Genomic DNA, 11,763 nt, shown 5'->3' with positions numbered 1-11,763 from the left:
TTCCCTTCTCATGCTGTTCCTGCCCCCCAGCATCTCATGGGACATTGTGGGCTGCAGGAGGAGGGGCAAGGAGGAGAAACCCAACTCCCGTGATTTCCCTTTCATCAGTGGATTTTTTACTCAAGAGAGAGGAGGAGGAAGAAGAAGAAGAGATTGGCTTTATACCCCGCCCTACACTACCCAAAGGAGTCTCAGAGCAGCTTACAAACTCCTTTCCCTTCCCCTCCTCACAACAGACACCCTGTGAGGTAGGTGGCGCTGAGAGAGCTCTTGACAAAGACTGCTCTTTTTCAAGAACAGTTCTTATCAGAGCTACGGCTTGCCCAAGGTCATCCAGCCAGGTGCAAGTGGAGGAGTGGGGAATCAAACCCGATTCTCCCAGATTAGAGTCCGAGCACTTAACCACTACACCAAACTGGCGGAGGAGGAGGAGGAGAGAGAGATCTTGCACCACCAGTGCTTCACAAGTGCTCAGCAGAGACTGTCTGCCTCTTCTGTATTCATCCGTTAGTCAGAATCCAAACATACTGGACAGAACCATCCATAAACTGAAATAAATATACGGACAGAACCCAGCTCCTTTTAGATTTCTATGCACAAGGACATCAGAGAATGCAAGCTCTTCTCATACTGTGAGGATCCAGCCAAGGGTTTTCAAACTATGCATTGAGAAATCTTGCTTTAATGTACTTGTTGTGGTTCTCCTCAAACCAGGCTATGTGTCTAACTGCCAACCTCTGAACCCCAAGTCATCTGAGGAGCTACGGTTACAAACTACAAGCATTGGCAGCAGGCCAGCTTTATTGACATTCAGCCACCCTATTAATCAGAAAATTTATTTGTCCTTTTACATTGGACCAAAGAAGAGCAGAAAGATGTCAAGGGCCTTCTTTTGCTGATGGTTTTGACTCCATTCTAAATGAGGCATCTCAAGGTTGGCTGTCTTGTAACATTGACTAATGAGCCATCTACTCATTGGGGGCAGGAGAAGAAAAGAATCTTGAACACAAAGGAGGTCACAGTCTCTTTTCCAAGGCTGCCCTTCTTAAAGGTTGTCAGGGTCTTTGGTAAATGAGGAGAGCTCAATGTCCTTTTTTCTATTAGACGTTATTACAACTTGGCTGGCATCTACTGCTGTTTTGACATTGAGCTCTGGAATTCTTTCATATTCACTCTTTTAATTGCTTTGGGTATTTTTATGCACAAGGCAATGGTATGTTATCTTCTTGGATAAATCATGCACTATCATTTCATTAAACAAAAGCATAATATCCAATATGCAGAGATTTTTCTGGTATGAACTCAGATTTGAGTCCCAGTGATGTGGACAGATTCTTCTCAAAGGTAATTTCTTTCTTGAAGAAGAAGAATGGTCATTTCTGTTTACATCTCATTTGAAAATTCGTTGTTAGCTGATTGCTTGTTTAAAATGCTGGTTAATATTGTAAACTAATAAATGGGAATGAGAAATAATGACATGTTTCTTCCTATTCGGTTTAAATTAAAAGACAGTGACGTCAAGGTTCCCTTAATTTTAGTGGGCCATGTAAAAAATTCATCCCAAGGGCTCTTTTTGTAGCAGGAACTCCTTTGCATATTAGGCGACACACCCCTAATGTAGCCAATCCTCCAAGAGCTTACAGATCTCTTCTTACAGGGGCTACTGTATGCTCTTGGAGGATTGGCTACATTAGGGGTGTGTCGCCTAATATGCAAAGGAGTTCCTGCTACAAAAATAGCCCACCCTTCCTTGTCTGGTACATTGGACTCATACCGATACAGGCATATAATAAGTTACCAACTTCTGAACTACAGCACCTTCCTGGAAATAATCCACATTGAATAGACTTGAGCAGGTTTCTGACTAGATCAGTTGAGGCTTGTTCCATAGGATTTGTGTTTTCTTCCTATGGGGCTAATGAACATTTTATTTATTTATTTATTTATTTATCAAATGTATACCCCGCCCTCCCCACCGAAATAGGCTCAGGGCAGCTTACAAAGAATTAAAACACATAGCCATTAAAACAATCTTAAAACCATCTAAAAACAATTCAGATGATATAAAGTGCTAGTACACGTTGGTTTGCCGATAATAATAGTGATGATGTTTGGAGACGACGGCAGCAAGTCGATGTCCCATCCTACTGATCCGCTCTTCATTCTATTTCTTATGTGGCTGACTCAGGCTGTTGTTGTTGACTCTGAAGGGCAGGACTCACAATTATTGGGGGGGCAGCTCCTAGTTGAAGGCCTGGTGGAAGAGCTCCGTCTTGCAGGCCCTGCAGAAATGCATAAGGTCCCACTGAGCCCTGAGCTCTTCTGGGAGCTCATTCCACCAGTATGGAGTCACCACCAAAAAGGCCCTGGCCCTAGTTATAGCCAGCCTGGTGTCTTTAGGTCCCTGGAGGGTCAATCGATTTTGGGACCCTGACTGCAGTGCTCTCTGGGGAACGTGAGGAAATGCAGTCCCTCAGGTATGTTCACCCCTGACCATTAAGGGCTTTAAAGGTAAGAACCAGCACCTTGAAGCAGATTTGGTATGCTACTGGTAGCCAGTGCAATGCTTTCAGCACAAGCTGGATGTGTTCCCACATAGGGAGGCCCATCAACAGCCTGGCTGCTGCATTTTGCACCAGCTGTAGCTTCCGGAGCTGTGCTAAGGGCAGCCCCATGTAGAGAGCATTACAGTAGTCCAAACTCGAGGTGACCATCGCATGGATCACTGTTGCCAAGTCATTGCATTTGAGGAAGAGAACCAACTGCTTGATCAGCCGGAGATGATAAAACACTGACTTGGCAGTGGCTGCTACCTGGGCCTCCATTGTTAAGGAAGCATCCAGGAGTGCTCCCAAACTCCTCACCTCCGGCGCTGGCACCAACAGAGCCCCATCGAAAGTTGGGAGTGGAATCCCTACCCCCGGCCCACCCCGGCTCAGGCACAGGACCTCTGTCTTCATCGGATTCAATTTCAGTCGGCTCAGTCTAAGCCATCCAGCCACGGCTTGTAACGGGTATGGCTGTACCAGCATGCCACAGGGATATGCAAGGGTGGGGCCAAGGACCATGGGGACCTCTGGACTGCATCCAGACCCACAAGCTGCAGAATCAATGCAGGGCAGCAGTAAGATGCCTCCAGGGCATGGAATCTCCCCCCAGGGTGGCAGTAGGCGATGGGCCCTGGAATGCAGGGAGGCCCCCCACATAACCCCTGCTTCTAACATGCCCCTCCCCCCCAGCCACCACACACCGTGCACCAGGATCGTGGCCATTCCACCTGCCACCCCCACCATGGATTCTGCTGATCCACCCCTCATGTCTGCCCTGTATGTCTGGGTGACACAGTTAAGCTGCATTTTTGGCCACTGTGTGACAGAGTGTTGGACTGGATGGGCCATTGGCCTAATCCAACATTTGCTTCTCTTCTGTTCTTACAAGGTGCTGTTCCAAGTGCTACTGTGAGCACATGAGCACCCTGTAGCTCTCCAATGACACTCAGCACTACATTACAGGGCCAGGTGCCTGCCCCCAGGCCATCCTCATCCAGTAGAAGGTGCTGCTGGACCCTCACCATGGGCTTGTTCTAGGCAGTGGTAGTCGATGTACTGGAGATGTCCCCATTTTTGTTGAGTTGCTGCCTTCACAGTTTTCTGGATACCATTCTGCTGTGCCTGTGGGACCATGTGTACTTCCTCATGGAGGAAATGAAAATGATCCCCATCAATACCTGCTTCTCTCCATTTGCGGGCTTGACAAACATCAGTGGGGCTGTGGACTGCACTTATACCCCCCACCAGGATAAACCACAGAACTACCCAAACTGATATCACTTTGATAGATTGAATATCCAGGCCAGCTGAAACCACCAGATCATCTTCATTAACCTCATAGCTGAGTTTCTGAGCAGCATTCTTGGTTCACAGATCTTTGCTATATCTGGCCTCAGCCACCTACTGGCTGCTGGGTAAGTGCCCCTGTGGGGGAGGGGGTTGCTCACTAGGTGGAAGGCCTTGAAAGCTATCCCCCTTCCTGCCATAGGTGAGGGGGGGTATCCCCTGCTCCCATACCTGCTCACGTATGCCAGGGAGAAGCCAGCAGATTCCATTACTTGCACCACACTGGTGTTGCAAAGCCCTTTGTCCTATGGGCCATGCTCCATAACATAGCTGTCCACCAGAAGCTATTCCTGCCCCTTGGGCTGAGGACACAGGAGATGGGCTACCATTTTCACCACGGATAACTTTTTATCAAGGCTGAGCTTTTATATCTGTTCAGCCCCACCCCATGTCTTGCTGGTAACTGACTGACTGTTTCTGTTGTATTAGTTTGTTTGTATTTGTTAGCTGCCTTGGGTATTCTTTTTGAAAATAAAGGTAGGAAACGTTGGGAAATTCCTGGAGATTTGGGGGTGCAGTTTTGGAAGGGCATGGTTTGCGGAGGGAAGCAACCTTGGCAGGGAATAATGCCATACAGTCCATCCTCTGAAGCAGCCATTTTCTCCAGGGGAACTGATCTCTGCCATCCGGAAAGCAGTTGTAATTCTGGGTGATCTTCAGTCCCTACTGGAGGTTGGCAACCCTAGATACCTTTGAGGAAATGGCTCCTTTGGAGGGTGGAGTCTATGGCATTCTACATGTCTGATTCCCTCACCTCCTCAAATCCCAACCTGTCCAGGCTATACCCACCAAACCTCCAGGTGAGGTGCCAGAAGATTGGAGGTGGGCAAATGTCTCCATCTTCAAGAAGGGGGAAAAGGAGGATCCGGGTAACTACCGACCTGTCAGCTTGATGTCTATACCTGAGAAACGTTTAGAACAAATCATCAAACAGACAGTCCTTGAGCATTTAGAAAGGATGGCTGTGATTACTAAGAGTCAGCATGGATTTCTCAAGAGCAAGTCATGTCAGACTAACCTGTCTCTTATGGACAGACGTGGGATATTCCAGCCCGATACATAACACTATGTAAAGTACTATTTCCTTTTGTCCATCCTGAACTTACTGCCCATCACTTTCATTGGATGCCCTTGAGTTCTAGTATTTTGGGAGAGGGAGAGAAATATCTCTCTGTCAACAATCTCCACCCCATGCATAATTTTATAAACCTCTATCATGTCCGCCCATGGGCATCTCTTTTCTAAACGGAAAAGTCCCAGAGTCTTCAGCCTTTCCTCATAGGGAAGGTGCTCCACATCCCTAATCGTCTTGGTTGCCCTCCTTGGTACTTTTCCAAGCTCTGCAGTGTCCTTTTTGAGATACGGCGACCAGAACTGTACACAGTCTTCCAAATGAGCTGGCAGCCCTATCTCCCTCCCTCCCACCCACCAGCCAACCTACCTTTATCTGCCCCTCTGTCTTAAGCTTTCCCTCTCTCCTCCCCCAGCAGCCCCTCCCTAGGAAAACTGTGGCCCAGATGTGTGATGCCACAGTTCCCTGCCCCATCCTCTCCTTCTCAGCCATTCACCAACCTACATTTTATCTGCCTACCATCTTCAGCTATATTTATTATTTATTCATCTATATCCCACCTTTCTCCACAGTAGGAACCAAAGCAGCATACATTATTCTGCTCTCCTCCTTTTTATCTGCACAGCAACCCTGTGAGGTAGGTTAGGCTGAAAGAATGTGACTCGTCCAAAATCACTCAGTCAGTGAGCTTCTGCAGCAAGATGAAACACTAACTGATACACCACGTTGGATTTCATAGTGTGGCTGCTGTTGAACATTAGCAAGCAGCCAGGCCTAGTTGAGTCATGCAAGTCGAGTGGTATCAAGTCACTCAGAGGTTGCTGCCAGGCCTAGGGTTGCCAGCCTCCAGATGGGACCAGGAGATCTTCCATAATTAAAACAGAACTCCATACAGCAGAGATCTGTCCCCCTGGAGAAAACAGCCACTCTGGAGGGTAGATTCTATGGCATTATATCTGGCTGAGGCCTCTCCTCTCCCCAAACACTGCCCTTCTCAGACTCCACCACAAAATCTCCAGGAATTTCCCAACCTGGAGCTGGCAACCCTCGCCAAGCCTTTTACTCATTGAAACACGGGCCCCTTTTCAGGTTTATAGAAAGATCTGTGTTTCCTGTTCACAGCTCCAGTTACTGGATTTAAATATCCAAAGTACACAGACGGTCGAGTGATTTCAGCTTAGCGTACTTTATTAGCACAGAACAAGACAACTTTAGCCGGCTTGCAGGCCGGCTTATATTCCCGTGAATCCACCACCCGGAACACCCCCCCCCACTTCCCCAAAGGTCCTAACTAGTGGCTGAGAGTCCCATAGGCCCTTGGCCCAGAGCCTAGCCCTCTAATTGGTGCGGGCTAGGATTCGTATCGTCCTTTGTTATTTAGAGCGAAGCTCGATGCTTGTGCTTGACCGCATGGCACCCAAGCTGACCACGCGATTGGGACATGATACACTACACCCATCCCCCCTTGGTCTGCAATGCACCCACAGATAAAGTCCTTTAAATGAGCCGGTGCCTTTCGGGTGCAGGCAGAGTGGCAAAGCTCGGGAACAGTGGTTGGCGCCTCCCATGACGTCTCGGTGGAGAGCTGTCTTGGGGTGGCGCTGTGGTTTCTCGTGCTGGTGTTACCGGTGTAGCTGGAAGCGGGTCCTCGGGCATGCTCCAGGGAAGAGGCACTGGTTCGGCAGGTCCCGGTTGGAGAAGGGCTGGGGTATCTGGGGTATCTGGGGCTTCTTCAAAGTCGAAGTCCTCAGGTTCCAGGGGCAAGGTCCGGCGGCATAACTGATTGATATGTCGATGCAGTATCTGCCCGTCCTCACATGAAACCTCGCAAGACTTCGGGCCCTTGACTCTCACCACTCAAGCCAGAATCCAGGCTGGTCCCCAGTTGTAGTTCCTTGTGTATACGGGATCCAACAGGAAGAATCCCCTAGCCGCCTTGTGGGTCTCGGTGGCTGGAGCTTCTACGGGTGCGCTGTCTGGGTGCAGGCGGTCCAGGCGGGTCATCAGGCAACGGCCGAGAAGTAGCTCCGCCAGACTGCGCCCCGTAGTTCGCTGGCCGAAAAGAAAAGCAGCCAGCTTGTAGTCCCAGTCCAGTCCAAGGACTCCAGGCTGCGGAGGGCGTCCTTCATTGTCCGGACCATGCGTTCAGCCTGGCCGTTGGTTGCGGGGTGAAACGGGGCTGACCGAACGTGGTGGATTCCATAGTATCTTGTGAAGTCCTGAAATTCACTCGATCTGTTGTCCGTGACTTTTAGGAGTGAATCCATAAAAGATTGAAAAATTCCCAGCGCGACCAACACTCCGAACTGGAGGCAGTTCACCTTGGAAGCCCCCCTGTGCGTTGTGATTGTTTGAGCCTCAGCCATGGCGGCATCAACTGGCAATTGCTGATACACCTGGGCCGAGTCCAACTTTCCAAAAACCCGGGCCCCCGCCAAAGCAGCCAATACATGGCTCACCACCGGATAAGTGTGTGCCTGCAGAGCCTTATTAAGCGTGCATTTGTAATCTGCACAAATGTGCATGTCCCCGTTCGGTTTCACCGGGGTGACTATAGGAGTTTCCCACCGTGCAGACGCAACCAGTTCCAAAACCCCTTGTTCCACCAGGCGATCTAGCTCAGCCTCTATCTTAGGCTTCATTGCGAGCAGCGGGAGCCTGACCTTGATGCGGATAGGGCGGACAGCAGGGTCAAGGTCCAGTGAGATAGGGGGCCCAGAAAACTGCCCCAGGGTGCCATCAAAAACACGGGGAAATTCAGCGTACACAGTGCCAAAATCCTGTGACCGGACCTGGTTAACCCCATTCAAAGACAGCCCCAGAGGTCTGAACCAGGAGAGTCCCAGCAGACTGGAGAGGCGCCCTTCCACCACCAGCAGGTCTAAAGGGCCATTAAAGTCCTGGAACTGTACCTGGAACTTGCCCCAGCCCCGTACTGCCACGGGGTTCTTATTGAAGTCTCGTAAAGTGAAACCCCGTGGCTTTTGCGGGGGGCCCTTGGGACACAGTGTGCGGAGCGTATCCGCGGAGATAATGGAGAACGGAGATCCCGTATCGATCTCCATGCTGCAGGGGGACCCCTCTATGAGAACAGTAACATGCACTTTGTTGGGGCTATCGGGGGGCAAGTTACATACCAGGTGCTGCTGGTGGTGGGCCGAGACAGTGTGGAGGTTGATGTGCTGGTCCGTCAAGGTCTGGTGGGCAGAAGTCTTCGGGTGCTGTCCCTTGGAGCGGCAGACCCTGGAGATGTGTCCAGATTTGTTGCACGTCCTGCAGACGGCGTTCCTGAATCGACATGACCGGTGCTCGTGGTCTTCCCCACAGCTGGCACATGGAGCCGAGGTAGCTGAAGGCACCTTTCCTGAGTTGGAGGACGACTGATGTGGGCACTGAGATGACCGATGGCGGACCTGGAGCACTTCTTCCTCGTCTGATGCATTGGAGCCTACAGCAGCTTGGATGCGGTGGACCGCCTTGGCGCGGCGGTCTTGATGGGACTTCTCATAAGCGGTGGCCTCCCAGATCACCTTATCGAGATCCAGGTCATCCTGGCTGACCAATCTCCTCCGGAGCTTAGGCTCCCGTAGTCCCACGAGGAACTGACTTAGGAGAGCTTCAGCCAGGTCGGAAAAGGAACACCTGGTGGCGGCCCAATGCAGAGCTGCCAGGAAATCGGAGGTGGTCTCATCGGGGCCCTGGACTTTCACAAAAAAGTCCATGTGCTCCACAAACTTAGTGGGTTTGGGAGCCAGGTGGTCAGTCAGTGCCTTGACCAAAGAGTTGTAAGACTCGTCTTTGGTCAGCCGGGGTGCTATTAAGTCCTTAAGCAGGAGATGGGCCTCCATCCCGCAGTGGCGGAGAAGGGTACGCCTTCTTCATACCTGGTTCCGTTACATTGTGGATTATGAAGTGGCTCTTGAGGGTCTCCAGCCAGGTTTCCCACTGCGAGGGTTGGGAGATATTGAAGGCAGGGAGACTCTGGTGAGCAGCCATCTTTCGGTTCTACGTGGAAGCGAATGGCGGGAACTAGCGAGCGTAGAGAAGAAGTGGTGCTGCTCTCGTGGTCAGGGGTGCAGTATGCTCGGAGCTGGGAGCGGTGTGACGAGCGGTGGCGATTTCGGCCAGTGACTCAAAGCGATGCCCAGAATGTGGTCTCTGTTCAAGGGGAGATGGATCCCATCCTCATCGCCAATGAAAAGTACGCAGACGGTCGAGTGATTTCAGCTTAGCGTACTTTATTAGCACAGAACAAGACAACTTTAGCCGGCTCGCAGGCCAGCTTATATTCCCGTGAATCCACCACCCAGAACACCCCCCCACTTCCCAATAGGTCCTAACTAGTGGCTGAGAGTCCCATAGGCCCTTGGCCCAGAGCCTAGCCCTCTAATTGGTGCGGGCTAGGATCCGTATCATCCTTTGATATTTGGAGTGAAGCTCGATGCTTGTGCTTGACCGCGTGGCACCGAAGCTGACCACGTGGTCGGGACATGATACACTACACAAAGATTTCCCGATTTCTGTATTCGTGTATAGATTCCTTATTCACACCACCATTCCTACTGTGCTCTGTTAATGTCATTAGAATCCTCCTGCTTAGTTGCGTAAAATCAAAATATAAATCTGAGAGGCGAGTCCTAATTTATAAAATGGCCTGGGTCCTCCTGCTGCACTGCTGCTCCAGTATTCTGTAATCTGCCAATTTCTGCTACTAGTCCAAATCTTCAGCATTTCTGTATTTGATTTCTATTGCATCTAAAATTCTGGATGGCAGCAACTAAATACTGTTGAGCTACCTCTGTTTATTCAAATGTATATTTTAATGTTTTTGTACTGTACCGTGAAGAGTGTTATCTCCCATATTTTAAGGGATAAAAAGATAAGTAAGCAAGACCTAAATATTTGTGATGGCCAGATGCTCCTTCATTTTGCATGCAGGATGCTTCCGACCCTTGTCAGCTTGACAAATGAACTTAGTTCTAAATGTGCCCCTTGTTTACTTTAACTGCAGAGCGTTCCAGTATTCTAAACTGTGTGTTCCCTTTTCATGATGAGACCTAACAGATCTACCATCAATAAGACTGCATATTTATTCCTTGAATATTCACTGTATTGATGTTTACTACTTTCAAAAGTTATTAAAACAATTGCCATAAACTAGGACATGACTACAGTAGCTTGTGCATTGCCATATGCATGAACATCCATGAAACTAGCTTTAAATAGGGCTCTAACTCAGATTTCATAAGGCTGCTTCAAGCTCTCCAGTAACAAGCTCCAACCTTGCATATTGTGTGATTTTCTGTTCTCGGTCCTGTTGCCAGACTCTTGGATCCAATTCTGTGTGAATTAATGCTGCAGAACATCAGTGGCACTTAAAAAAATGTATCATGGCAGAACCCCTATAGAGGCAAAGATTTGTTTAACTCAAACAGTTGCACTGGGGGAGATCATCTGGGGATTTGGAATGGGGTGCCACCAATATGTGGATGATGAGTCAGCCAGTGCTGAAGTACATTGAACTCCCCCCGAAAGCAACAGGTTCATAAGTCTGAGTGCTGCTGGATCCTGGAAGCTCAGACTTTTTCCTTGGCATGTAGCTATGATGCTCATGTCTGCTTCCCTCCCTCAGAGGCAAGATTTCCCCTCCATTTTTCTTCCCCTTTCTGACTGAGCCACCTTAGGTATCTGTTTTCTTCTTTCTTGAAGAACTCTAGCTGTACCACCCTGTCAAAGCATGATATTTTTTTCTGTTGGCTTAGCACAGGAACATGAGGGAAGGTTCAAAAGCCTCCTTAAACTTAAATGGCACTCAAGGGGTGCGTTCAGATGGGCCATTTAAGCCGGCATAAACTGCTCCGGTTGGAACCGGAGCAGTTTGATCCGGAAGAAACGCGATCACACTCACCTCCCGACTGCGCAGCACATTGCGATATGCCCGTTCACACTACCGATGCGCAGCAATGTGCGTCGGTGGTTTTTTTTTTTTACATTTTGCACATCCGCATAGGCAGCCATCCACAGAGTTGAGATCTTTGCGCAGGCGCAGAACACCCCGTCCCGAAAAGCGTGCCCTGAAGTGAAGACTTCCCTTTAAACTTTTACAGTGAAAAGGGTCTCCGTGAGGTCCCAGACTCGTCTGCAGCCTAGAACTAAGCATCTTTTTTTTTTTTAAAAAAACACTGGGGGGAAGCTTTGCCCAAGCACACATCAAGGAGGCTAAAAAAAATGGCAGCCGAAAAGCGGAAGACTCGGGCTTCCTAACGGAAGTGGCTCTACACCTGCAGAGAGTGATCAGACGGGGATAATGCGGCTAGAACCGGAGCACTCAGGATACCACCACTTGGGGACCTAGTAGCAGAATACACCGGTTTAAAGGGTGTTTGCAACGGTTAGGGACGGAAGGCAGATGTTGGCATCTCTGATTCCGACATCTCTGAAGAGTTGAAAGATTTGGAACTAGTGCTTGATGAATCCTGTGAATAGAATTCTCCTTCATCTTCTTCTTCGTCCTCATTAGTTTTTGTCTTCTTTTCTTTCTTACTTTGTGTTGGGTTTAAATATTGGTCCATAAATTTTTTTGCCTTAGGAACAGAATCAATCTTAATGCTTTTATCCTCGTATTTAAAACCCAGTCCTCCAGGGAATGCCCATCGGTAGAGTATTCCATTTTTTTGTAGAGCAAGAGTGAATTCCTTATAAAGTTTGCTCCGCTTCCTAATATCAAAGGGAATATCCTTTAAGATTTTTATCTCCTCCTTCTTGATTTTCAAGGAGACCAGCTGAGCTCTGAGC

The sequence above is a fragment of the Gekko japonicus genome, unplaced genomic scaffold, assembly GCF_001447785.1.
Source record: "Gekko japonicus isolate JY-2015 unplaced genomic scaffold, Gekko_japonicus_V1.1 scaffold1694, whole genome shotgun sequence".
NCBI classification, from domain to species: domain Eukaryota; kingdom Metazoa; phylum Chordata; class Lepidosauria; order Squamata; family Gekkonidae; genus Gekko; species Gekko japonicus.
The sequence above is the reverse complement of the archived record's forward strand: the minus strand, read 5'-3'. Positions refer to the sequence as shown.